Here is a 24581-nt window from a genome sequence, read left to right as displayed (position 1 = left end):
GGTACCTTCAACAGCCTATAAAAGGCAGACTCAACCAGATGCTTAACAACAACATTCCAAGCAACTTTTTCTTCTTAGCACAGCTGTGAAAAATGCTTCCTCAACGCTCAAAAACTGCCCCGCTGACCACCGTGCTAAAGATCTTTATTTTTGAGTTGTTGGTATACTTTAAGTTTTATAATTACTTGTAATCATTGTACTTGTACTTCTTTCAATTGATTAGTGATTGCCCATCGAAAGCACTCTCATGTGTGGGCCTTGGAGTAGGAGTCGCCATAAGCTCCGAACCAACTAACTCTTGGTGTTTGCGATTATTTTGTTGTGTCTTTATTCTGCTGCCTATCTTCGATTTCTGTTTTCAAAATGAGTGCTATTCACCCCCCCCCCCCTCTAGCACTTCTCGATCCTACAGAGACTTCTGTTGGTAACTTGAGGTAGTTTTGCTGTGATCAACCAAGTTAAGTTAGGTACTGTGTATTTGATCCTTGTGTCTAAGTATGCATGAGCTTAGGAACATAAAAAGTCAAACAGATGATGCAGCTAGCGAGAAGGATGGCACGGGAAGAGAGTCGATGGGCTCGGTGCATCCGAGGGATAAGGAGCTGTGGAAGAATACACCAGCAAACAAGAAGGAAGTGCATGGTGGTCCGAGGGATGAGAAGCCAGGGAGGAAGACTACTCGAGGAGAAGGCCGGAAAATAGGTTCAAGTGAGCCCTATTCTAGTTGGCCAAAATCACTCAAGCAAGCGGAGCAGCGGAAGAGCCAAAGGAGAAGAGTTCGAGCTCGGTAGTAGCTGCTGAAGGCGCCTTCAAGTGGATTAAAGGCGCTTCAAGCTATTGAAGGCGCCTTCAACCCTTTATGGAAGGCGCCTTCAATCACTTGAAGGAGCCTTCGACTGGGCAAAATTGTCGTTGGCAAAGGATAAAGTTGTATCCCTTCGTGCCTTGTTGGAGGCGCCTTCCAGCTTGTTGGAGGATCCTTCCAGCCCCGGATAAGATTTTCTAGGGGCTATAAGAAAACCCCTAGACCTAGGAATTAATTATCAACTCTTGAATTCATTTTCTAGCAACTATCTAAGCATTCAATGAGTTTAAGAGGCTTCTCCACCTTCGTCGAAGGAGACTTTTAAAAGCTTTTCATTTGTCTTGGATTAACAACTACCTAGGTTATAACCAAGTAAATCTTTGGCCTCTTCTTTCATTTTTGTCTTGGAAACATAGGATGAGTCATCATCCTCTGAGTATGAGATCAAGGCCTATGCCAGACTAGCTCTTATGGCAGATCACTAGAGGGGCATTGAAAGTTCCTCAAAGATAAGCATCGATGAAAGGGGAGGATCCTCTGAAGAAAGCAGCGATGAAGGAGGAGCATCAGAACACAAGGTAAGTGACGTATGTGTCTTACCTCCTAAAAAATTATTTCAATTTATTAAAATACTTTCTAAGGATCCAGTAAATCTAGAAAAAGAAAATGGTAGGTTAAAATTAAACTTAGCAAAGTCATGTCCCCTAGAAATATATGATTGCTTAAAAATAGAAAATGAAAAATTAAAGATTCAAATAGAAAAATTAGAAAATGACTATGCATGCTCAACTCAAAAAGGATTTCAAAATTTAAATTACATATAGCTAAGTTGATATATCAGGAACCATAGGGATCAAATTAAAAAAAAAAATCTTTAGAAATTATGTACCCCCAAATTTTAGTAAATTCAGTAGGAAGGAACCTATACTAGGTCCTAAGATCATGCTTAGATTAAATTATACTCAAAAAATAAAATTAAATATTTCTTTTCTTTAAGATGCTTTGTCTAGAAGTGGTTGTTGTTCTAATATCCAAGAACGTCTAGTGTCTCACCACAGCCTACAAGTCAATTACTGAAATGAATGTTTAATTGTCTAAAAGGTTAACTATTATAAAATTATTTTTAAACATTTTTTTAAATTCTTAATGACTGTTTAGCCAAATTTTTCTGAAATTTGTGTAACACTTTATTGTATTTTTTCCCCTTTTTTTGATGTGATCAAAGGGGGAGATATGTAAAAATTCAGGGAGATTAAGGGGGAGTTAGGATTTTTTTAATTTTGAATTTTGCAACTAATTTGTGTAAATTTATTGTAACTTTATACTTATACATTCATCATGTTATCATGCTATATTTAAAAAAAAAACTAACTTGAACTTGGGTTAATGCACATCAAAAAGTGGGAGATTGTTAGTATCCCGTGGTAGTTTTGATGTGATCAACCAAGTTAAGTTAGGTCATATGTATTTGATCCTTGTGTCTAAATGTGCAGGAGCTTAGGAACACAAGATGTCGAGTGGAAGACATGGCTAGCGAGAAGGATGGCTGATGTGCATAGATTTTATACACTTGTTTAGCATGGTTTGATGCACATTACTATATTTTACGCATGCTTTATTTATGCATTTTCATACTCCTTGCTTACTTTTAGCATATTTACTCTTTTTTGTTCGGATATCTGCTCTTGTGTGTCTTTCTGTCTACAGGAGTCGAATTTGGAGAAGAAATGAACAATTGAAGGAACATAGCGCTGGCCATGTGTGCCACACGGCCATGCCAAAGGAACAGGAAGGAAAATGACCTTAGCCGTGTGGAGCAGACCGGGTGTGCAACATCAGCAGAAGAGGGGGTTGACATGGCTGTGTGGTTTCACACGACCATGTCACCTTTGAAGCAAAACCAGCACACGGTCATGTAGATCTACATGGTCATTCAACATTTCCAGAGGTCAAGCATTGTCGGGTCGTGTGTGCCACACAGCCGTGTAGCATTTCCAGAGGCTGAGATTGGCACGACCGTGTGAGCCACACGGCCGTGTGAGCTGTCCAGAGAAGAAGATTGGCACGGCTGTGTGAATCTCACACGGTCGTATGACCCTGGCCACGAGCAAAATAGCCGAGGCCGTGTGAGATCCACATGCCATGTGGCACCCAACCCCCCTCTCTATATAAAGAGTTCTTCTCCTTTGAAAAAGGGAGAGGTTCTCCCTTTGGGGAGATCCAATCTTGAAGCTTTCTTCAACCTTTGGGTGTTGATTCCGGCGATTAAGAGACGTTTCCATCCAAGATTCGACTCCGGTAGCAAGGATTGGTTCCGAAGATCACTCGTCTTCTTTAGATAAGCATTTCTTCTCTATCTTCTTGATTAGGATCGAAATGTTTATAATCATCTTGTCTTCGATTCTTTTCTTTTGTTTCATGGAGTAGATCTTCTTGTTCTAGGATGGAGGGAGTATTTGTGATGTGAGTTGATGTAAGATTTCAAGGATTTGTCATCTTCTTGTTTCAATGATTTTGTTATGTTTTGTATCAATTCAATCTTGTATGGATTGTTGTGTTTTGAATCTAATTACCATTCTAGATTGGTTGTTTGTATTTCTTATGGATCTTGTAGAGAAATTCTCTAGATTGTATGATCGAGGGGCGTCGTGGCAAGGCTGCCCCGTTAACGGACATTTAGGGGATCACCTTGAAGGGTGATGCAAGAATATACAAAGAAGAGGGATAGATAAATGTGTTGTACTCTATATCTTGATGTGAATTAATTAGTGATGAGTTTCTATGTTGTATGACCAAGGGACGTCGTGACAGGGCTGCCTCGTTAACGGGATTCATAGGGATCATTTCTATTTAGTTGCTTAAGGTGTAGATTAATGTCCCTTATCGGTGTTTTCTGCAGAAGATAACCGACTACTTCTTGCAAACGCATAACAATTGAGGATAGGGTTGGTAGACCATATTACATTGATAAGTATCACAAAGAAATCAAATCTCCTAAAACTTTCATAAAACCTAGTTTCTACATTACTTTTCTATTTTTATTTTCTAATGGTTCCTTAGTTCGTGTAATTCCTAGTTGATTGTTTAGCTAATTCACTTTGAGATATCTTTAGTGGTTATAACCAGTCCATGTGGATATGATATCTTTTTATATTACTGATGACATAACCGTACACTTGCGGTCATGTAACAAGTTTTTGGCGTCGTTGCTGGGGACTGCGTCTATAACATTAGAGATTATCATTTGAGTTAGACTAAACTTTTCTTTTCTTATCTTTTCTTACATCTAACTTGTAACTAGTTTTCTAATTATGTTCTGAAATTCTTCTTTGCATTCTTTATTCTTTTTGTTTGTGAATCAAATTCTTTGTGTTCTTTATTCTTTTCTTTGTAAATCAAATTCTATAATCTTGTTCTTGTGTATGTGAAGATCTAACTTTGCATGAGATTTATTTTCTCTTGATCATGAAATTGATAGAACCTTTTATAGAAGGAAAACCTCGCAAAGACAATAAGAAGACCAAGAACACTTAAACATGGTGAATAAACCACTTAAAGATTATGCAGCACCATATGCTAGAGGACTTCATTCAAGTATTATTAGACCATCTATTGAAGTCAATAATTTTGAGATAAAGCCTGCAATAATCACTATGGTGCAATAGAATCAATTTGGTGGAGGACCGCATGAAGATTCTAATCAACACTTGGAAATTTTCTATAAAATATGCGGTACCATGAAGATGAATGGTGTTCCTTCAAAAGCAGTGAGATTATTATTGTTTGTATTTTCTTTACGAGATAGAGCAAAATAATGGTTAAATTCTTACCTCCAAATAGCATCACCACTTGGGAGTAATGTCAGCAACAATTCTTAGATAAATTTTATCCACCATGCAAGACTGCTCATATGAGAAATCTTATTGCAAGCTTCAGATAATCTGACTCAGAATCTTTATTTTAAGCATGAGATAGATATAACAATATGCTCAGACAATGTCCACACCATGGATTGGAGAAATGGTTAGTGTTGCATACATTTTATAATGGCATCAATTATCATACTAAAGTGTCCCTATATTCTACTACTGGAGGGGCACTTATGAATAAAAGTTTGAATGAAGTCGAAGATATTATTGAAAGTGTAGCATAAAACCATCATCAGTGGGCAACAGAAAGAAGTGGAGGCTATTCTTTTTCAAACTCAACTAAAGCATCAGGAAAATTTGATGTAGATGCAATCACTATGATGTCTGCAAAACTAGATGCTCTTACAAAGAAGCTGGAAAATATGGGAACAAGTACTAGTACAGTCAATGCCATTGTATGTTGTTGTGAAACATGTGGGAGTTCTGATCATGCTCAAGACTCATGTCCTTTAGGAGCTATCTCAGCACAAATTAATCAATTAGAACAATGTGATGCTATCATGAGCTATAATCAGAAATAGAACAATCCATATTCAAACACATACAAACCTGGGTGGAAGAATTATCTTAATTTTTCCTATAGAAACAATCAAGAACAAGGACCATCTATGGGGGCAAGACCAAGTTTCCAGCCTGGGCAACAAAATTTCTAACAACAACAATCTTCTCAAGGCTATCAATTCTCAAAAATTGAGAAAATGCTTGAGGAAATTATTTCCAATCAAAATGAAATGAAGCAAGAACTTAAGGTGCTAACTCAAAGAATGGATAATTCAGATAAGCACCAGAAAATTTTAGATAGCCAAATTGGCCAGTTAGCTTCATTATCTTCAAGAGCACCAGGATAATTTCCTGGAAAACCTGATGTTAATCCAATGGAGCACTGCAATCGAATTGAACTTAGGAGCGGACGGACCTTGGGGGATCCTTAAGTGACTGCTCCAAAAGGGATGAAAACTGAAGAAGAGCTCTCTCCTCTAGCACTTGAACCTATTCAGATTCAAGATGAAGAGGAGAGTACCAATAAGGTTGAAGAGACTCTTCCACTTAACCCACAAAATCAAGTAGTTCTTTTTCCTCAAAGATTAGTTATGCTGAAAAAAGATGAAGAGTTTGGCAAATTTTGGGAAAAAGTTAAGAAAATTTGTGTTGAAGTTCCTTTAATTGATGCAATCCTACAAATGCCAAAGTTTGCCAAATTTTTGAAGGGCATCATATCAAATAAAAGAAGAAGGGGAGACATCGAGACCATAACACTTACCGAGGAATGTAGCACTTTGTTTGAAAAGAACACTTCCCCAAAGCTTAAAGATCTAGGAAGCTTTTATATTCCTTGTAATATAGGAGCTAAATTTATAGAAAAATCTTTTTGTGATTTAGGGGCAAGTGTCAGCCTCATTCCATATTCAATCTGTAATACATTAGGTCTCAAAAATTTTAAACTTACTACCATGACACTACAATTAGCTAACCATTCTTGCAGGTATCCTATGGGTATTATAGAGGATGTGCCGGTAGAAGTTGGTGGGATCATAATTCCCACAGATTTTGTGGTACTCAACATGGTTGAAGACCCAAAGATCCCAATCATATTAGGAAGACCTTTCCTTGCAACAGTTGGAACAATAATTGATATTAAAAATCATAAACTTTCATTGGTAATTGGTAAAGAAAGGCTGGAATATGATTTATCTAACTCTTCTAATCATGTTTCTTCTCTCTTAGTAAGTGTTTGCAGTGGGGTGGACACTTACTAGAGGATTGGAATTTCCATCCTCATAGAAGGCCACCGGATGAGGAACATGATCCAGCAAGTGATGTTGGGAGAAGGCCTCCCAATAAAAATAAAAAATACATCTGTCCTCCGAAGGCAAGAAAACAAAAAGAAAACGGGGATCGGTCGAGCTAAAGACCTTAAACAAACGCTTCTTGGGAGGCAACCCAAGGGTTTCTTTAGTTAGTTTCAATTCGAGTTTTCTTTTTCATTAGTTAGTGTTTTTATTCCGTTGTCATTTTTGTTTCAGGTTGGAAATTGTTTCCATGAGCTAGTTATGAGCATTTCAGGGGCATGGAAGCAATGGAGAAGGTGGAAAGGAAGAAATATAGAATTTTGGGTTTTGAAAGAGCTCGGCTATGTGACATACACGGTCGTGTAAGACTTATAGAGAAGGAGAATGCATTGCCCGTGTACCAAACACGAGTCGTGAGATTTTACCCGAGAAGGAGAAAGGCAAGGTTGTGTCCCATACACGTCTGTGCAGGAATTCGCGAGAAGAAGAATGACTCGACTGTGTCTCACACACGGTCGTGTGAGGCTAGCTTAAGAAGGAAAGGAATTAGACCATGTACCATACACGACCATGCAAAAGAAGCCGAGAGGGAGCCTGCATCGCCCGTGTCAATTGACACGGCCGTGTGGACTTACCCAAGAAGGAGAAGGCTTGGGCCATGTAGATCTACACGGCTGTGTGGAGCAACTTAACCTTGGTCGTGTCTATAAGACACGGTCGTTCCTAGGCCGTATCGGCCACACCCCCAAGCTACTTCTCTCTCCCAAACTCTTCTCATCTTCAATCTTTCTTCTCAACCTCTCAGATCTAGATCTCAAACTTCTTTTCCTAAACATCATCAAGATCTAGATCTCAACAACAATTCTCCTCTCCTATTTTCAAGATCTATAATTTCCTTTCCTAAAGATCTTACTTTTTAAGATATATTCTTGCAAGATCAATCTTCTCCAACAAAACAACACCTTTCCCTATTTGAGCTTGACAATATGTCTAATCTTTTAAAGAAACTTCGTAAGGGAAGCAGAGAATCAAGCGGAGGAAGGGAGCCAACAAAGGAAAAAGGAAAGGAAAAGGTCACAAAGGGCAAAGGAAAGAGGATTTCACGCGACGAAGGTAACGACAATGAATTCAATATTATTTTTAGAAATGAAGATCATAAATCTAGATTTGATATTCTTGTCAATAGAAAGATTGTGTGTACACGTTATATGGACCCAACTATTTTAAATATTCTAGGAATTAGAGATGATGTAGATTGGATGATTGGGTCTCTTGATTGGTATGATATCATATATACGCATCTACCTACATATCCTCATATCATACTGGAGTTTTTGAGTTCACTAGATGTTCACTTTGCTAATAAAGATGATTACATTAGAAAAATAACTTTTAGATTAATGAATCAAGAATTTCAGTGGACATTTAGTGACTTCAATAATTGTTTTGGATTGTCCACCGATAGCTCTCATAGGTTTGACTCAAGATTCAATTGGAATCATTTTTGGAATTCGATTATTGGATTGGATCAATCTTATGAGCCCTCTATTGCTAAAGCTTCCCATATGCAAAACCCCATTTTTAGGTACTTACATCGAGTTATGAGTAAAACTATTTTTGGTAGAGGGGAAAGCGATGGAGTTGTTAGAAAAGTGGAACTTTATGCTTTGTGGGCTATGTTATATAAGGTTGATTTTGATTCCGGTTTCCATTTTTTGCAAACCTTGGTGAGAGCTGGGAAGGCATCCTCAGGATCGATTATTTTTTGTGGTTTGATTACTCAAGTAGCTATAAATTTGGGTTGTGATATAGATGAACTAGAGATCATTCATGGCAATAATATGATTGATATTGATGCATGTCTTGCTATGAAAATGATTTGTCGGGATGAGAATGATTTTGCTTTTCGTAGGAGGGATGGTTTTTCACTACCCCTTCTGTATCCCGAGCAGACTTCTGTTCGCAACCCTTCTAATTGGGTGATCACTGATGTAGATCCTGAGAATGCTCCTTCTTTATTCGAAGACATTGAGCCCCACCTTGAGCCCTCATCATCTAGACACCCGAAGCCCTCCAGACATTCGAAACCTGCTAGGCATTCTTTCTCCTATGGTGAACTTGCTAGGCATTCTTTCGCCTATGGTACGGGTCATTCCAGATTTGATTTTTCTGATTTTTGTGCATCTCTAGACTCGCTTCATGAGAAGCAGGAAGCCCAACGAGTAATGTTGGAGGGTCGCTTTACTTTATCAGATAATCAATTTAGAGAGGTGCAAGATCATTTTCAGTTTATGAGGAATTTTCAGGGTCAAGTGGTCGAGTTTGTTCAGGACTATGATATTGATCAAGCTAGGATGAGAGAATTCATGCAGGGCATGAGTATTACTAGTCAACAAATGGATGCCCTCTATGAATATCTTAAGTTCCTAAGTGAGACTCCAAGTTTCCTAGTTTTCCTATCGGTCGTCCACGTAGACCTCCACCACCATATTGATTTCATCGGGACGATGAAAAATTTAAGTCGGAGGAGGTGGGGGGGTTTGCAACCTGAATTTTTTTGCATTTCTAGTTTTTAGTTTTCTGCATTTTGTTTGTTTTTGTCTTGCATTTTTTATGCTTGTTTGGTTTGTTTTTTACTGTCTTTTGAAGTGTTTTGTGGCATTCATTTTGGAAACATCAATCCTCACTTATATTCTTACTTGTCTAAAAGTAAAAATTGTTAGCACGTTTTTATCTTGATTCATGATATTGTAAATGATGCTAGTATGTTTAGTGTACATCTTTTCTCTATCTTAAGTAGCATGATGTGAGCTAAGTATCGTATGGAGATAAGTTTGAGTTTTGGCTTAACCTTAAGGATCTTACCCTCACTTACTTGGGCTTGAATAGTTGATATTATTGAAATAGTCATGATTCATCCTATTTGTTTAGTACTTGGTTTCCATGGTGATTTCTCAAACTTCATTTTGGTTACTGGATGAGGCTCGAATCATGTAAGCTCATTTGGAAATATCAAAATATCCCAACATTTGTGCTTATGTATATATGTGTTAAGTGTTGCACCTTGAAATCACTTAGAAAAAATGAAAAAAAAATGAAAAGGAAATGAAAAAAAAATGTTGAATAAGGGATATAAAAAATAGTTGTCGTGAGTGGAAACTAGCAAGTTACCCCTTTGAGACCGAGTTAGGTTACTGGGGAAATAACTGCTATGATTCTCTTGATATCGAGCATGCCTTTGAGACCTTGGGTTGATTGAGAAATATGAACCAAGTGTGTGGCAGGTAAGTGTCTATCACCGAAAATATTAGGAACTCAATTGGATGACTACTTGACTAGGATGAAGATTGAAACTTGAAGGGTTTGGGTCACTTATTTGTACTGTGCACAAGAGACTTATGCTTAAGCCATACTTGGGTTATTTCTATGATCATGCTTATCAATGAAACTTGTAGATAGAGTTAGGAAAGTGCATTAGGGATTATGATGCATTATTGAGCATGTGAGTCTAGATTGCGACATTTTGCTTGAGGACAAGCAAAAGTTTAAGTCTAGGGGTGTGATGTACGTAGATTCTATACACTTGTTTAGCATGTTTTGACACATTACTATATTTTTTGCGCATGCTTTATCTATGCATTTTCATACTCCTTGCTTACTTTTAGAATATTTACTCTTCTTTGTTCACAGATATGCTCTTGTGTGTTTTCTGTCTACAGGAGTCGAATTTGGAAAAGAAATGAACAATTGAAGGAAGATAGCGCCGGCCATGTGTGCCACACGGCTCTGCCAAAGGAACAAGAAGGAAAATGATCTTGGTCGTGTGGAGCAGACCAGGTGTGCAACATCAGCAGAAGAGGGGGTTGACATGGTCATGTGGTTTCACACGGTCGTGTCACCTTTGAAGCAAAATCAGCACACTGCCATGTACATCTACACGGTCGTGCAACATTTCCAGAGGCCAAGCATTGCCAGGGCGTGTGTGTCATACGGCCGTGTAGCATTTCCAAAAGCTGAGATTGGCACGGCCATGTGAGCCACACGACCATGTGAGCTGTCCAAAGAAGAAGATTGGCACGACCGTGTGAATCTCACATGGCCGTATGACCCTGGCCAAGAGCAAAACGTCGAGGCCGTGTGAGATCCACACGGCCGTGACACGGGTCGTGGGGTGCCCAAGCCCCCCTCTCTATATAAAGAGTTCTTCTCCTTTGAAAAAGGGAGAAGCTCTTCCTTTGGGGAGATCCAATCTTAAAGCTTTCTTCGACCTTTGGGTGTTGATTTCGGCGATCAAGAGACGTTTCCATCCAAGATTCGACTCTAGTAGCAAGGATTAGTTCCAAAGATCACTCGTCTTCTTTAGATAAGCATTTCTTCTCTATCTTCTTGATTGGGATCGAAATGTTTATAATCATCTTATCTTGGTTTTTTTTCTTTTGTTTCATGGAGTAGATCTTCTTGTTCTAGGACAGAGGGAGTATTTGTGATGTGAGTTGATGTAAGATTTCAAGGATTTGTCATCTTCTTGTTTGAATGATGTTGTTATGTTTTGTATCAACTTAATCTTATATGGATTGTTGTGTTTTGAATCTAATTACCATTCTAGATTGATTGTTTGTATTTCTTATGGATCTTGTAGACAAATTCTCTAGATTGTATGACTGAGGGGCGTTGTGGCAAGGCTGCCCCGTTAACGGACATTTAGGGGATCACCTTGAAGGGTGATGCAAGAATATGCAAAGAAGAGAGATAGATAAATGTGTTGTACTCTATATCTTGATGTGAATTAATTAGTGATGAGTTTCTATGTTGTATGACCGGGGGGCGTCGTGACAGGGTTTCCCCGTTAACGGACTTCATAGGGATCATTTCTATTTAGTTGCTTAAGGTGTAGATTAATGTCCCTTGCCGATGTTTTCTGCAGAAGATAACCGACTACTTCTTGCAAACGCATAACAATTAAGGATAGGATTGGTAGACCATATTACATTGATAAGTATCACAAAGAAACCAAATCTCCTAAAACTTTCATAAAACCTAGTTTCTGCATTACTTTTCTATTTCCATTTTCTAATTGTTCCTTAGTTCGTGTAATTCTTAGTTGATTGTTTAGCTAATTCGCTTTGAGATATCTTTAGTGGTTATAACCAGCCCCTGTGGATACGATATCTTTTTATATTACTGACGACGTAATCGTACACTTGTGGTGACGTAACAATGGCACGGGAAGAGAGTCAACAGATTCGGTGTATCCGAGGGACGAGGAGTTGCGGAAGAGTACACCAGCAGACGAGAAGGACGCGCATGGCTGCCCGAGGGACGAGAAGTCAGGTAGGAAGACTACTCGAGGAGAAGGCCAGAAAATGGTTTCGGGTGAGTTCTATTCCGGTTGACCGAAATCACTCAAGCGATTGGAGCAGCGGAAGATCCAAAGGAGAAGACTTGGAGCTTGGTAATAGCTGTTGAAGGCACCTTCAAGTGGATTGAAGGCGCCTTCACACCTTTTTGGTGGAAGGCGCCTTCAAGCTATTGAAGGCGCCTTCAACCCTTCATGTAAGGTGCCTTCAATCACTTGAAGGCGCCTTCGACTGGGTAAAACTGCCGTTGGCAATAGATAAAGTTTTATCCCTTCGTACCTTACTGGAGGTGCCTTCCAGCTTGTTGGAGGCACCTTCCATCTTGTTGGAGGCGACTTCCAGCCCCTGATAAGATTTTATAGGGGTTATAAAATGACCCCTGGACCTAGGAATTAATTATCAAATCTTGAATTCATTTTCTAGCAACTGTCTGAGCATTCAACCAGTGTAAGATGCTTCTCCGCCTTCATCGAATGAGACTTTTAAGAGTTTTTTATTTGTTTTGGATTAACAACCACCTACCTAGGTTGTAACTAAGCAAATCTTATGTCTCTTCTTTCATTTTGTAGTTGTTTAATTTAATTTTTATAATTATACTATTGCTACTAATCTGAGTTGAAAGAACGAGAAAGACATTTAGTTTTACAAGCAATACACCTCCTTTTGTCGGCCCTGCTGCGCCAATAACTTCCACTGCTTAACTTCATTCACTAGAGATTTTTCATTGCCTAGTTCCCAACTAAGTCTTCACTACTTAGTCTCGCTAGAACTTTCACTGCCTAACTTCACCCGCTAGACTTTTCTTTTATCTAACCTCTAGTTAAGACTTCTCGTTGCCTAACTTCCAGTTAGGACTTTCCGTTACTTAACCTTCGGTTAGGATTTCTCTAGATAAGTATCTGGCCCTCCCTTAACCTACTTGACTTTTCCTTTTATATATTATTAAACATTAAAATTTTCAAGCTCGAGTCAACTTAAACTTAGTTAAACTGATGAAGCTTGATCCAAGGACGGTGATACCAAGAGTTATTTTTCGGAATGTGAATTATATAATTTGTCTTGTTTTCTATTCTTTTAATATTCCTCCCATATTCAATATCATTTAAATGGAGGTAAGAGTTTACTTTAGTACTATGTCAAAGTTGAAAGGGAGAATGCCTCTTATGACTTACATATATTCTTAAATTACTTAATTAAACATGTGAAACTAAAAGGTGAAGTTTATCTCTTTGTCTAATAAAACTCACCCCTTTTCCCTCCTCCAAGGAACACACTCCTCTATCTATCTATCTATCTATATCTATATCTATATCTATCTATATATATATATATATATAACCAAACACATATATGTAGTCGAAGTTTAAATCTTTTAGTATTTCTTTTATTATAATCCATCCATCCATTAATATTGTATTCAAGCCTAACATCAAATTTTATTAATGTTATTTAAATCTAAACGAAAGAATTAATATTAATAATTTTAGCATACATTCCTAATAATATGTTTATTATGTGATAATTATCTATTTAATTTTTGTATTAAATTAACATAATATTTTGATTAAAACGCTAATTATGGATTCAATATTTTTTAAAAAAAAATGAATTTCATAATTTATAGTCATCATTGTTAATTTTGGCAATCTTCTAATTAGATTGTTTTTACTAATTTTAATTTACTTTATATTTTAATTTTTAGAAAATGCAAACATATCCAAAAAATAACTAAATATTAGATAAAATTTCAATTAATCAATTCTAATGTTTTTTATTGAACAAAGTTCATGATCATTTTTAAAAATAATTTTTATATTTTCTTATTATTATTTTATATTTAATGCATGACCTGCACAAGCTTATGCTAACATGAATCACTATTGAATGATACCATAATTAGGAATAGTTCATAATTGTTGTCAGCTTTTATTTATTGAAAAAGATTAAAAGAATGAACTACTCTTTGTTTTTTAAGTTGTTTATCTATTAGAAAATAATACAAGACCAAACTAACTTTCTTTTTTGAAATATTTTATTAAATATTTTTTATCCGTCAAGTCAGACAGAAACGAATTTTCTTTCCTCCTTGTTTTTATTTTTTTCTGCTCGCGAACGAGACGCAGCCTTTCATGGTCCCGCAGACCTGCACGGCCGCCCGACAGCCCTGTGCCTGGTCTTGTGCGACTGCCCCGGCGACCCTTCGTAGGCGCCGTGATAATGCAGTCAACCTTACGTGAGTCTAATCGCATATTTTTTTCCTACCTATTTTATTTATTTTCTTTTTCTTTGATTACTTTCTCTTCCTTTCATTTTCTTTTATTTTATTTATTTGTCTTTTTAATATAAAAATCCAATCATTCTAACGGACTAATTCGGTAGGCGATCTACCATCATTCATTCAGCGTCGAAAGTTCACTCTATAATTCCACTATAGAGTGAACTTTCATCATTCATTCATCATTTATTTTAGTGACCTATAAAATTTTTTTTATAATATTAAATCGATATTTTTCGTAAATTGAAACAATTTAAAGAATAGTTTGATAGCATGTTATTGTTAAGATAAAAGAAATAATAAATACATATTTTTAATAAAGTAACGAGAGTAAATTCTATTTTGCTCCCATAAATTAAAGTTTTATTTTATTTTCAAAATGTATTTTATGTCACTACTATTTAAGTGTGTGAGAAATCTTGATTAAGTTGAAATAATCAATCCAATCTTTTTAATTCAGAAATTCGATCTCATGAATCCAAAAATTTAATTTTTTATATTGAGTATTTTAATATATTCAGTTCCGTCTCAAATTTTAAATTTAGAATTTGATTAAATTAATTAAATTGAATGGGTTTAACGTATTAGTCGAATGATATCAGTAGAATGACTTGGTAGGATTAATCGATTGTCGATGTAAATAAAAAAAAATCCATCTAAAATTCTCTAAATCAGTCCACTACTAGTCGGATAGTAAATTTAGTAGTCGAATGACTGTCCACATATAAATGGGGTGCAAATGAATCACGGTGGTTTACAAATTTTTTATGTCGATTCTAAAAATATTTGATCCGTATTTGAAAAATTATCAAATTCGAACATAACTCTAACTATTCCAATATTTTTTCAATTCGAACTTATACTATTTTATTTTATTATTCAGAACCGAACTCAAATCAAATTTTAATTATTTTTACATAATTTTAACTTAAATATATTTAAATTAAGATTAAAATAATTATAATCGAATTCAAATTTAAGGCATTTTGAATTATAATTTAAATATACTCGAATCAAGGTTCGAACAATTCGAATCGAACTCAAGCTCGAATTTTATTTCAAATTAAGCTCAAGCCAAAGCTATTTGTATTTTCGAGCTCGAACTCAAATATCAATATTTTCATATTATTCGACTCAATTCAATTCATTTGCACCTCTAAAATCAACTATTGTTGAAGGATAAATTGAATTCAATTGATTACTAAATTATGTTAGGACATGTAGAGAGCTAGGATGAATAACTTCGTTCACTTCTTCGATGATAATTTGTGGTAAATACTCGAAGTGAAGATCTTCATAATGCTAACACCCTTAATTTTACTTAATATCTATCTCCTTGAGATGACTAATCTAAGGATCCACTCCCGACTCACATATACACTTTAAAAACCTCCTTCGAGGGGACGAAGTTTCGTACAAGCGCAAACACTAGAAATACAAATAAGAAACTCAAACTAAGTTACAATGGAATCAAAAATGACTTTACAAAATAAACCTTGCTTTGCTTGCTCTTTTTTTGCTTTGATTAGTCTCTTGATGCTTGGAAAGTGCAGCAACACTTGTTGCCTAAAACTCAAGAACGGGTGGTAACTCTTATCATTCAAAAATGTCCATGAAAACTCTTTTCTAGGGTTCTTCGGCATCTCTCAATCAATTAGGCTTACCCTTAATTGACTGTCACGTAGGATATGCTCGTTCAAACCTACAAAACATCTCTTTTTTAAATATTTAATCAATTGATGAGGTATACCAATCGATTCAGCAGCTTCTAATCAATTGCCCCAATAGATTCAGAAACTTTTTGTTCACAAGAGAGAGCACCTAATTGATTGTCCAATTGATTCTCAAACTTTATGTTCTCTTGCGAAAAAAGTCTCAATCAATTGGAGAAGGTTTAATCTATTGTCTCAATCGGTTCACAGCTTTTTTGTGCTCTCGTGAAAACAGACCGATCAATTATCTCAATTGATTAAACTTTAACCAAATTAATTGACCAATTGATTCCCAACCTCACTGAGCCCTTGCAAAAACCTCTCAATTGATTGCCTTAGGGCCAATCGATTATCCTAATCGACTGACCAACTCTAACTCACTTAATCTGAATCTAGGGTTTCCTTATCCAATATTCGGTCAACCGTGACCTGTTTGGACTTCCCATTGCCTAGCATCCGGTCAACCTTGACTTGCTAAAATTTCTTCACCAAGTATCTGGTCCTCCGTGACCCACTTAGACTTGCCCCTTGCCAACTCTCGTTGGACTTCCAATCATCAAGTGTCCAGTCAACTTTTGACCACTTGGACTTTCTATTTGTTAACTTTTTATTGGACTTTCGATTACCAAGTGTAGTCTTCCTTGACCCACTTGGATTTTCCTCTTATCTAATCTCCAGTTAGGACTAATCACTCAGTACACTTCTACCCCATCTAATCTCAGTTAGGATTTTCAGTTGCCTAACTGCAGTTAGGATTTTCCTTTGCCAACATGTGATCCTCCTTGGCCCACTTCGACTTTCCTTTACCTAATCCTAGTTAGGACTAGCCACTGGGTAGATTTTTACCCTGCCTAACCTTAGTTAGTGATACGGATATGATAGGGGGGTAGAGAAGAAATAAGGGGAAAGAAGGAGGGTATTTGGGTCTTTTCACTAACTAGGGCTTTAAAGGAGGATGCACTGTAGCATGCAAGGGGGTTCGGGTTTTTTCCGCTTCCGCCGCCAGGGAGAATCTGCTCCCCTTCTCGCCGGAGACGACGCCAACGTCAACGCCAGCCTTCCTCCCTCCTCCTCTCTATCTCTCATTCGTACCCAGACCACAGCACAAGCAAGAGGAAGCGTCTCCCCTTTATTGTGCCGCCGCCATCACTGAATCAGCCTCGTCGCCGTGGTGAACGAAGCACCACCTTCGTGACAGCTGGCAACGGTAGCCACACCACCACGCTTCTCCTTTTCCTCCTCCTTGTGACGCCACCGTCGGACAGATTCGTCCCTACGATTCTCCTCTTCTGCCTCCTCGCAGTGCCGCCTCTCTCCTCCCTCTTTTTCTTCTCCTACCGCCGGAATCACTGCCCCTCTCCTCCTCACGCTCCATTCTTCGTCGACGCTTGCCACAGCCTCTTCTCGTCCTCCTACTCTCATCGAAGCCGGCCAAGGAGGCACCACCTCCCTTTACATGGTCAGCCGAAACTTCCTCTCCGATCGCTGTTTCCCAAGCACATCATCTACCATGGGCGTAGGCCGTGTGTCGGTTGATCTGGTGGCATTCCCTTTTTGTCGTGCCTTGGCCTTCGTGCCAATTTGTGTGTGTGTCATGTCCCGATATTTGCACGGATCTGATTGGTGGGTCGTGTCCCGGCTTGTATAACGATAGTGTATTATTTCAGCTTGTGCGTCGATCTTGGGTCCCGACCTGCGTGCCGGTGTCATATCCCGATTTGCGTACCGGTGTTATATCCCGGCCTGCGTGCCGATATTAGTGCTCGGTCTGCGTACCGATATTAGTGCCCGACCTGCGTGTCGATATTAGTGCTCGACCTACGTGCCAATCTCATTTCCCGGTCTGTATGCTGACTTCGTGTTCAGGCCTACGTGCCGCTAGTACCCCCGGTCTGCGTGCCGATGTTTTATCCCGACCTGCAGCTCGTCTTCCAAGTTCGTGTCGCGTTCAGCTCCTCGTCGTCAGATCCAGCTATACAGCCTGATCGGAGTCATCCACTCTTCCGGGTCGCGACAACTCGAGCCGCGTCCCATCCGAGGGCGCCCCCCTGGGCCAGGGTACGTTTTCCGTTCATATTTCATACGCATTTCATTATTTTATGGTTTAGTTTGGTACTCATATATTCGTTGGACTTGCCTTGAGCATCGGGATACCGGGGGTCGGGTCAACCCGGTCGCTGGATGCAGGTAGCGTTGACCAGAGGACTTTTGGATACTTGGTCAACACGGAAGCCATCTCAGCACACACCCCCTCCAGGACGTCGTGACTTTGTCAACATTTCATCCACCTCACCCGACGATCCGCCTAACTCAGTTTCTGGACGGGATCAATTTGGCGCCGTCTGTGGGAACATCCTTCACCTGTTCTGGAACGTGAAGATGGACGACGTCGAGAGGTTCTTTGCTATTATCTCAATCTCGGAGGATCTCGACGCATATATTATATTCTATCCTCACTCCACCGCTATTCGGGAGTTGAGGGATCGAGTGGAGCTTCAGCTGGCCGACAGGTTAGTTTTTCCATTATGTTTTTTCCCTAACTCCACGGGTATTCGGGAGTTTAGGGATTGAGACCAACCCTTAGCCGGTTGGCGCGGCTCCCCGATTAGGTACGATTACATGCTCTGCTCTCTTTTTACGGTTATAGGAGTTGTTATATCTTCCTAATAAAAGAGTAAGATACTAGTTCCTTGATCAAAGACTAGGGCCTTCGATTTTTGATCGGACACTAGGGGCCCAACTCCCCGCACATACATTTGGGACACAGCTCCCCGCTCATGCACTTGGGACACAGCTCCCCGCTCATGCACTAGGGACACTGTGGTGCAGCGGAGACCGGCAAGAGGGGGGTGAATTGCTGAAAACAAAAACAAACTATACCCTCCTCGGATTTTAACTCAGAATTTAAAACAGCAATAATAATAACAACTAAATTAATGAAACAGAAAAAGAAACAGGAATAGAAAATAGACTCAGGGATTTAACCTGGTTACAACCAAGGAGGTTGTTAATCCAGGACAGTAGAAAAGAGCACAGTAAGAAAATTCTCCTTCTCTGAAGGCGGAGAAGTCTTTTACACTTTTGTAGCTCACTAGTTTCTTAGGAATTGCTAACAGATTGATTGCTTAAGTTGTTTTTTCATTCCTAGCTCCAGGGGCCTTTATATAGCTCCTGAAAAGTCTATCCCGAGGGTCCAAGGCACCTCCAACAAGGTTTAAGGCGCCTCCAGCTCGGTCAGCGGATAAAACTTTATCTGCAACGCAAACGGTCAAATCTGACCTGTTGAAGGCGCCTCTAATCAGGCTGAAGGTGCCTCCAGCCTGGCTGAAGGCGCCTTCAAGCTGGAGGCGCCTCCAAGCTGGCAGCTCAGCTCCTTTGACTTTGTTTCCAGCTTGTTGCGACTTCCGATGCTCCGATCTTTTGGGTGATTGTGGCCAACCGAAATAGGGCTCACCCGAACCCGATTTCCGGCCTTCCTCGAGCAGCCTTCCGTCCCAGCTTAACGTCCCTCGAACGTCGCGCACGCTCTTCACGCCCACCGAAGTACTCTTCCGCAGCTCTCTCGTCCTTCGGACGCACCGAGCCCGTCGGCTCCCTTCCCGTGTCGTCCTTCTCGCTAGCTGCGTCTTCCGCTCGACTTCCTGTGTTCCTAAGCTCCTACACACTCAGACATAGGGATCAAATACAACGCAGGACTTAACCAACTTGGTTGATCACATCAAAACTACCACGGGGTCCAACAATCTCCCCCTTTTTGATGTGCATCAACCCAAGTTCAAGTTAGGGACAACATAGACATAAATAGTAATTTTAAAGGTAAATTACTAAACTTGACAAGTTAAACATAATTTTTGCAATTAGTAAAATTGCAACACTTTTTATAAAAATAATAACAGAAATTTTAAATTTTTTCTAACTCCCCCTAAACTTGTACTTTTCTCTCCCCCTTTGATCACAGCAAAAATGGGGTTAAGAAAATATGAAACAAATAACTTAAGTTAAGTGAAATGTATAGAATTTTTTTTTAAAAAAAAAAAATTCTAAGTTAAAAATGAATTCCAAAAAAAAATTCTAAGTTATTCAAAAAAATAATCTTCTAAGTCGAAATTAAGTCAAAACGAATTTTTCCAAACAAAATTTCTAAGTCAACTTTTTTTTTTGAATTTTCAGAAAAAATTTTTTAAGTCAATAAAAAATTTCTATGTCAAATTTTTTTTTTAATTTTCACAATCTGACTTTTTAGAAATTTAAAAAGATTTAAAAACTTTTAAAGCATTATTTGATTCTAGTTTAATGCTTTTTCAAAAAAGTTAATTAAACATTTTCTTCCAATATTTTAGCTTCCAGGTCGTGGCGAGGCACTAGACCTTCTTGGTTATTGGAGCAACAACCACTTCCTTAGACAAAGCTTCCATAAAGAATTTCAATGTTTAATTCTCTCACTTTAAGCTTTTAATTTTTGAAAAATTAATTAAGCACAGATTTTGGAACCCAATAGAGGTTCCTTCCTACAGGATTATTCAAAAATCTAGGGGGTACATAGTTTCTTGGTATTTTTCTAAGTTGACCTTGATGCTTCCTTATATACCAATTTAATTTACCATAAGTTCTAATTTTTGACTTTGGAAATTTCTTTAAGCATGCATCATTTTTCAATTTCTAATTTTCAATGTTCATTTTCTGATTTTAGATGATCATACATTTCTAACGGGCATGCTCTTGCTAAGTTCAACTTTAGTTCAGCATTCTCTTTTTCTAATTGATCTAACTCTTTAGAAAGAGACTTGATAAATTTGAAAGATTGAGTTGGGATTAGATTGCGTACCTTACTTACCTGGTCTGGTGACGCTCCCCCTTCACTGCTACTTTCTTCTTCTGATGTTCCTCCCCCTTCATCGATGCTCATCTCTGAGCTGGACGTTTCTTCTTTCTGATGGTTGGCCATCAGTGCTAGTCCCGAGAATTCTTCGACTTCCGATTCGGAGGATGACGAATCATCCCACGTTGCCTTTAGGTTCTTGTGTTTGGAGGGTTCTAGCTTCTTGTATTTTGGCTTTTCCCTTTCTTTCTCCTTTCTCTTTAGCTTTGGGCAGTCATCTTTGATGTGCCCCTCTTCGTTGCAGTTGTAACAGTGAACAATCCTCTTCTTTCGATGATGCTTCTGCGATTTAAATTTGTTAGTACTAAAAAATTTATTGAAGCGTCTTACCTGTAGTGCCGCTTCGGATTCGTCGACTGAGGCTTCGGAGTCAGAATTGTTCATCTTTGCCTTTAAGGCAATGTTCTGACTTGTCTTCTCTGCTCCGTTGGGTTCTGAAACTCGAGATTCGTGAAGTTCAAAAGTGGAAAATAATTGTTCTAACGTACTTACCTCGAGGTCCTTAGAGATGTAATACGCATCTACTGAGGCCCACTCTGGAGTTCTCGGGAAGGCATTGAGCGCGTATCGGATGGAATCCCGGTTGGTTACCTCTTCTCCAAGGTTCGTTAGTTGCGTTATCAGCTCCTTGATTCTCGCTTGGAGTTGTGCTACCTTCTCGCCTTGGTTCATCCGGAGGTTCGTTAACTGGTTCCGGAGGATATCGCGCTTCGCTAGCTTCGCTTCGGAAGTACCTTCGTGAAGCTCCAGGAATTTCTCCCAGAGATCTTTCGCTGAGTCGTAGCTTCCGATTCGATTTACCTCCTGCGGCGACAGCACACTGAGCAGGTGGAACTCTGCCTTTCCGTTGGCGACGAAATTGGCTTGCTCCTTCTTGCTCCATGTGTTTTCTTCTTTGTCTTTCGGTGCTGCAAAACCATATTTCATTGTAATAACAATATCAAAATCCGTTTTAAAAAATACCTCCATTTTGCGCTTCCAAGTGGCGAAGTCTCCGTCGAATTTCGAGGGATGGATGTTAGCTCCGGCCATCGTCTTGATCGTAGTGCTTCAGTTGGCGGTTAGTCCGTCTGAGGCGATCAGGCTCTGATACCACTTGTTGGTGGAGCGGAGACCGGCAAGAGGGGGGTGAATTGCTGAAAACAAAAACAAACTATACCCTCCTCGGATTTTAACTCAGAATTTAAAACAGCAATAATAGTAGCAACTAAATTAATGAAACAGAAAAAGAAACAGGAACAGAAAATAGACTCAGGGATTTAACCTGGTTACAACCAAGGAGGTTGTTAATCCAGAATAGTAGAAAATAGCACAGTAAGAAAATTCTCCTTCTCTGAAGGCGGAGAAGCCTTTTACACTTTTGTAGCTCACTAGTTGCTTAGGAATTGCTAACAGATTGATTGCTTAAGTTGTTTTTTCATTCCTAGCTCCAGGGGCCTTTATATAGCTCCTAAAAAGTCTATCCCGAGGGTCCAAGGTGCCTCCAACAAGGTTTAAGTCGCCTCCAGCTCGGTCAGCGGATAAAACTTTATCCGCAACGCAAACGGTCAAATCTGACCTGTTAAAGGCGCCTCCAATCAGGCTGAAAGCGCCTCTAGCCTGGCTGAAGGTGCCTTCAACCTGGTTGAAGGCGCCTTCAAGCTGGAGGCGCCTCCAGTCAGGTTGGAGGCGCCTCCAAGCTGGCAGCTCAGCTCCTTTGACTTCGTTTCCAGCTTGTTGCGACTTCCGATGCTCCGATCTTTTGGGTGATTATGGCCAACCGAAATAGGGTTCACCCGAACCCGATTTCCGGCCTTCCTTGAGCAGCCTTCCGTCCCGGCTTAATGTCCCTCGAACGTCGCGCACGCTCTTCATGCCCACTGAAGTACTCTTCCGCAGCTCTCTCGTCCTTCGGACGCACCGAGCCCGTCGGCTCCCTTCCCGTGCCATCCTTCTCGCTAGCTGCGTCTTCCGCTCGACTTCCTGTGTTCCTAAGCTCCTGCACACTAAGACACAGGGATCAAATACAACGCAGGACCTAACCAACTTGGTTGATCACATCAAAACTACCACGGGGTCCAACAGCTCCCCGATCATTGACTCGCAGTACGACTTCCCGATCAGGATCTAAGGGCCTCGCTCTTTGATTACAGGCTAGGGGTCTTACTCTCTAATCAGGGACCAAAGGCCCAGCTCCCCGATCAGGTGTGCTACAGGCTCTGCACCCTTCACCATGAGGCTCTGCATCCTCTTACTGCTACAGGCTCTGCACCCTTCACCATGAGGCTCTGCATCCTCTTATTGCTACAGGCTCTATACACTTCACCATGGGGCTCAGCATTCTCTTGCTACTATAGGCGCTTCATTCTATTATTAGTATATGCTTTGCATCCTTCACTTGTTTTGCAACCTCTTACATCTACAGGTGTTGCTCTCCTCACCTACGGCGCTCTGCTTCCTTCTATGGTTATGGGATCTACTCCCTTATATCGGCTTCACGCCCTTTATCTTCTCCCCTCGCTCCACGGGTATTTGGGAGTTGAGGGACCGAGACAGATCCTCAGTCGGTTGACATCACTTCGCGATCAGGTATGATAAAATCTCTATCTCTTCATGTCGTTATGGGCTCCGCTTCTATGGGCTTCAAGGCTTATCCTCCCCCGTTCGGGGTCGAGATATCGCGACTGGTCTCAGACCAGAGTATCATCGCCAATCTCAGATCGGGGTATCGCTAACGATCTCTTTGTCGAGCCTCCAGACCAATTCCCAGTCGGGCTTCCAGACCAATTCCTGGTCGGGATCTCAGATCAATTCTCGGTCGGTCTCTCAGACCAACTCTCGGTCAATCTTCCAGACTAATTCCCGGTCGGGCTTCAAGACCAATTCCCAGTTAGGCCTCCAGATCAATTCCGGGTCAGGCCTTCAGATTGCTTTTTTGTCAGGCATTCAGAATGTTTCCCGGTCAGGTCTCCAGGTCGGGTCTTGGTCAGACCTTCAGATCAATTTCTGGTCAGACCTCCAGATCAATGCCTGGTCAGACCTCCAGCTCAATGCCCGGTCAGACCTTCAAATTGCTTTTTTGTCAGGCATTCAGAATGTTTCCCGGTCAGGTCTCCAAGTCGGGTCTTGGTCAGACCTTCAAATCAATTTCTGGTCAGACCTCCAGATCAATGCCTGGTCAGACCTCCATCTCAATGCCTGGTCAGACCTCCAGATTGCTTCTTTGTCAGGCATTCAGAATGTTTCCCGGTCAGGTCTCCAGGTCGGGTCTTGGTCAGACCTTCAGATCAATTTCTGGTCAGACCTCCAGATCAATGCCTGGTCAAACCTCCAGCTCAATGCCTGGTCAGACCTTCAGATTGCTTTTTTGTCAGGCATTCAGAATGTTTCCCGGTTAGGTCTCCAGTGTTGGTGCAACCTTAGGTCAAGGTTGACCTGGTTGACCTGACTCGAGTTGACCTGACTCGAGTTGTATTTTGATGTTTGACTTAGGAAGATTGTTGGTGCAACCTTAGGTCAAGGTTGACCTAGTTGAGTTGTATTTTGATGTTTGACACTCGTGGAAGAGTTGTATTCTTGATATGGGGCAAATATTTGGGAGATTATTGGTGCAACGTAGGTCAAGGTTGACCTGGTTAACCTGATCCGGGAAAGAGTCCAAGTATAGAGACTTAGCAACGGAAAAAGTCCGAGCAGGGAACTTGGCACTGGAAAAGTCCAAGTATGGAGACTTGGCACGGAGAAGTCCTAACTGGGATGTTAGGCAGGTGGAAAGTCCTGGTGAGTGAAGTTAGGCAGTGGGAAAGTCCTAACTGGGATGTTAGGCAGTGGGGAAAGTCCTGGTGAGTGAAGCCA

Source organism: Zingiber officinale, chromosome 3A, assembly GCF_018446385.1.
Source record: "Zingiber officinale cultivar Zhangliang chromosome 3A, Zo_v1.1, whole genome shotgun sequence".
NCBI classification, from domain to species: Eukaryota; Viridiplantae; Streptophyta; class Magnoliopsida; order Zingiberales; family Zingiberaceae; genus Zingiber; species Zingiber officinale.
The sequence above is the reverse complement of the archived record's forward strand: the minus strand, read 5'-3'. Positions refer to the sequence as shown.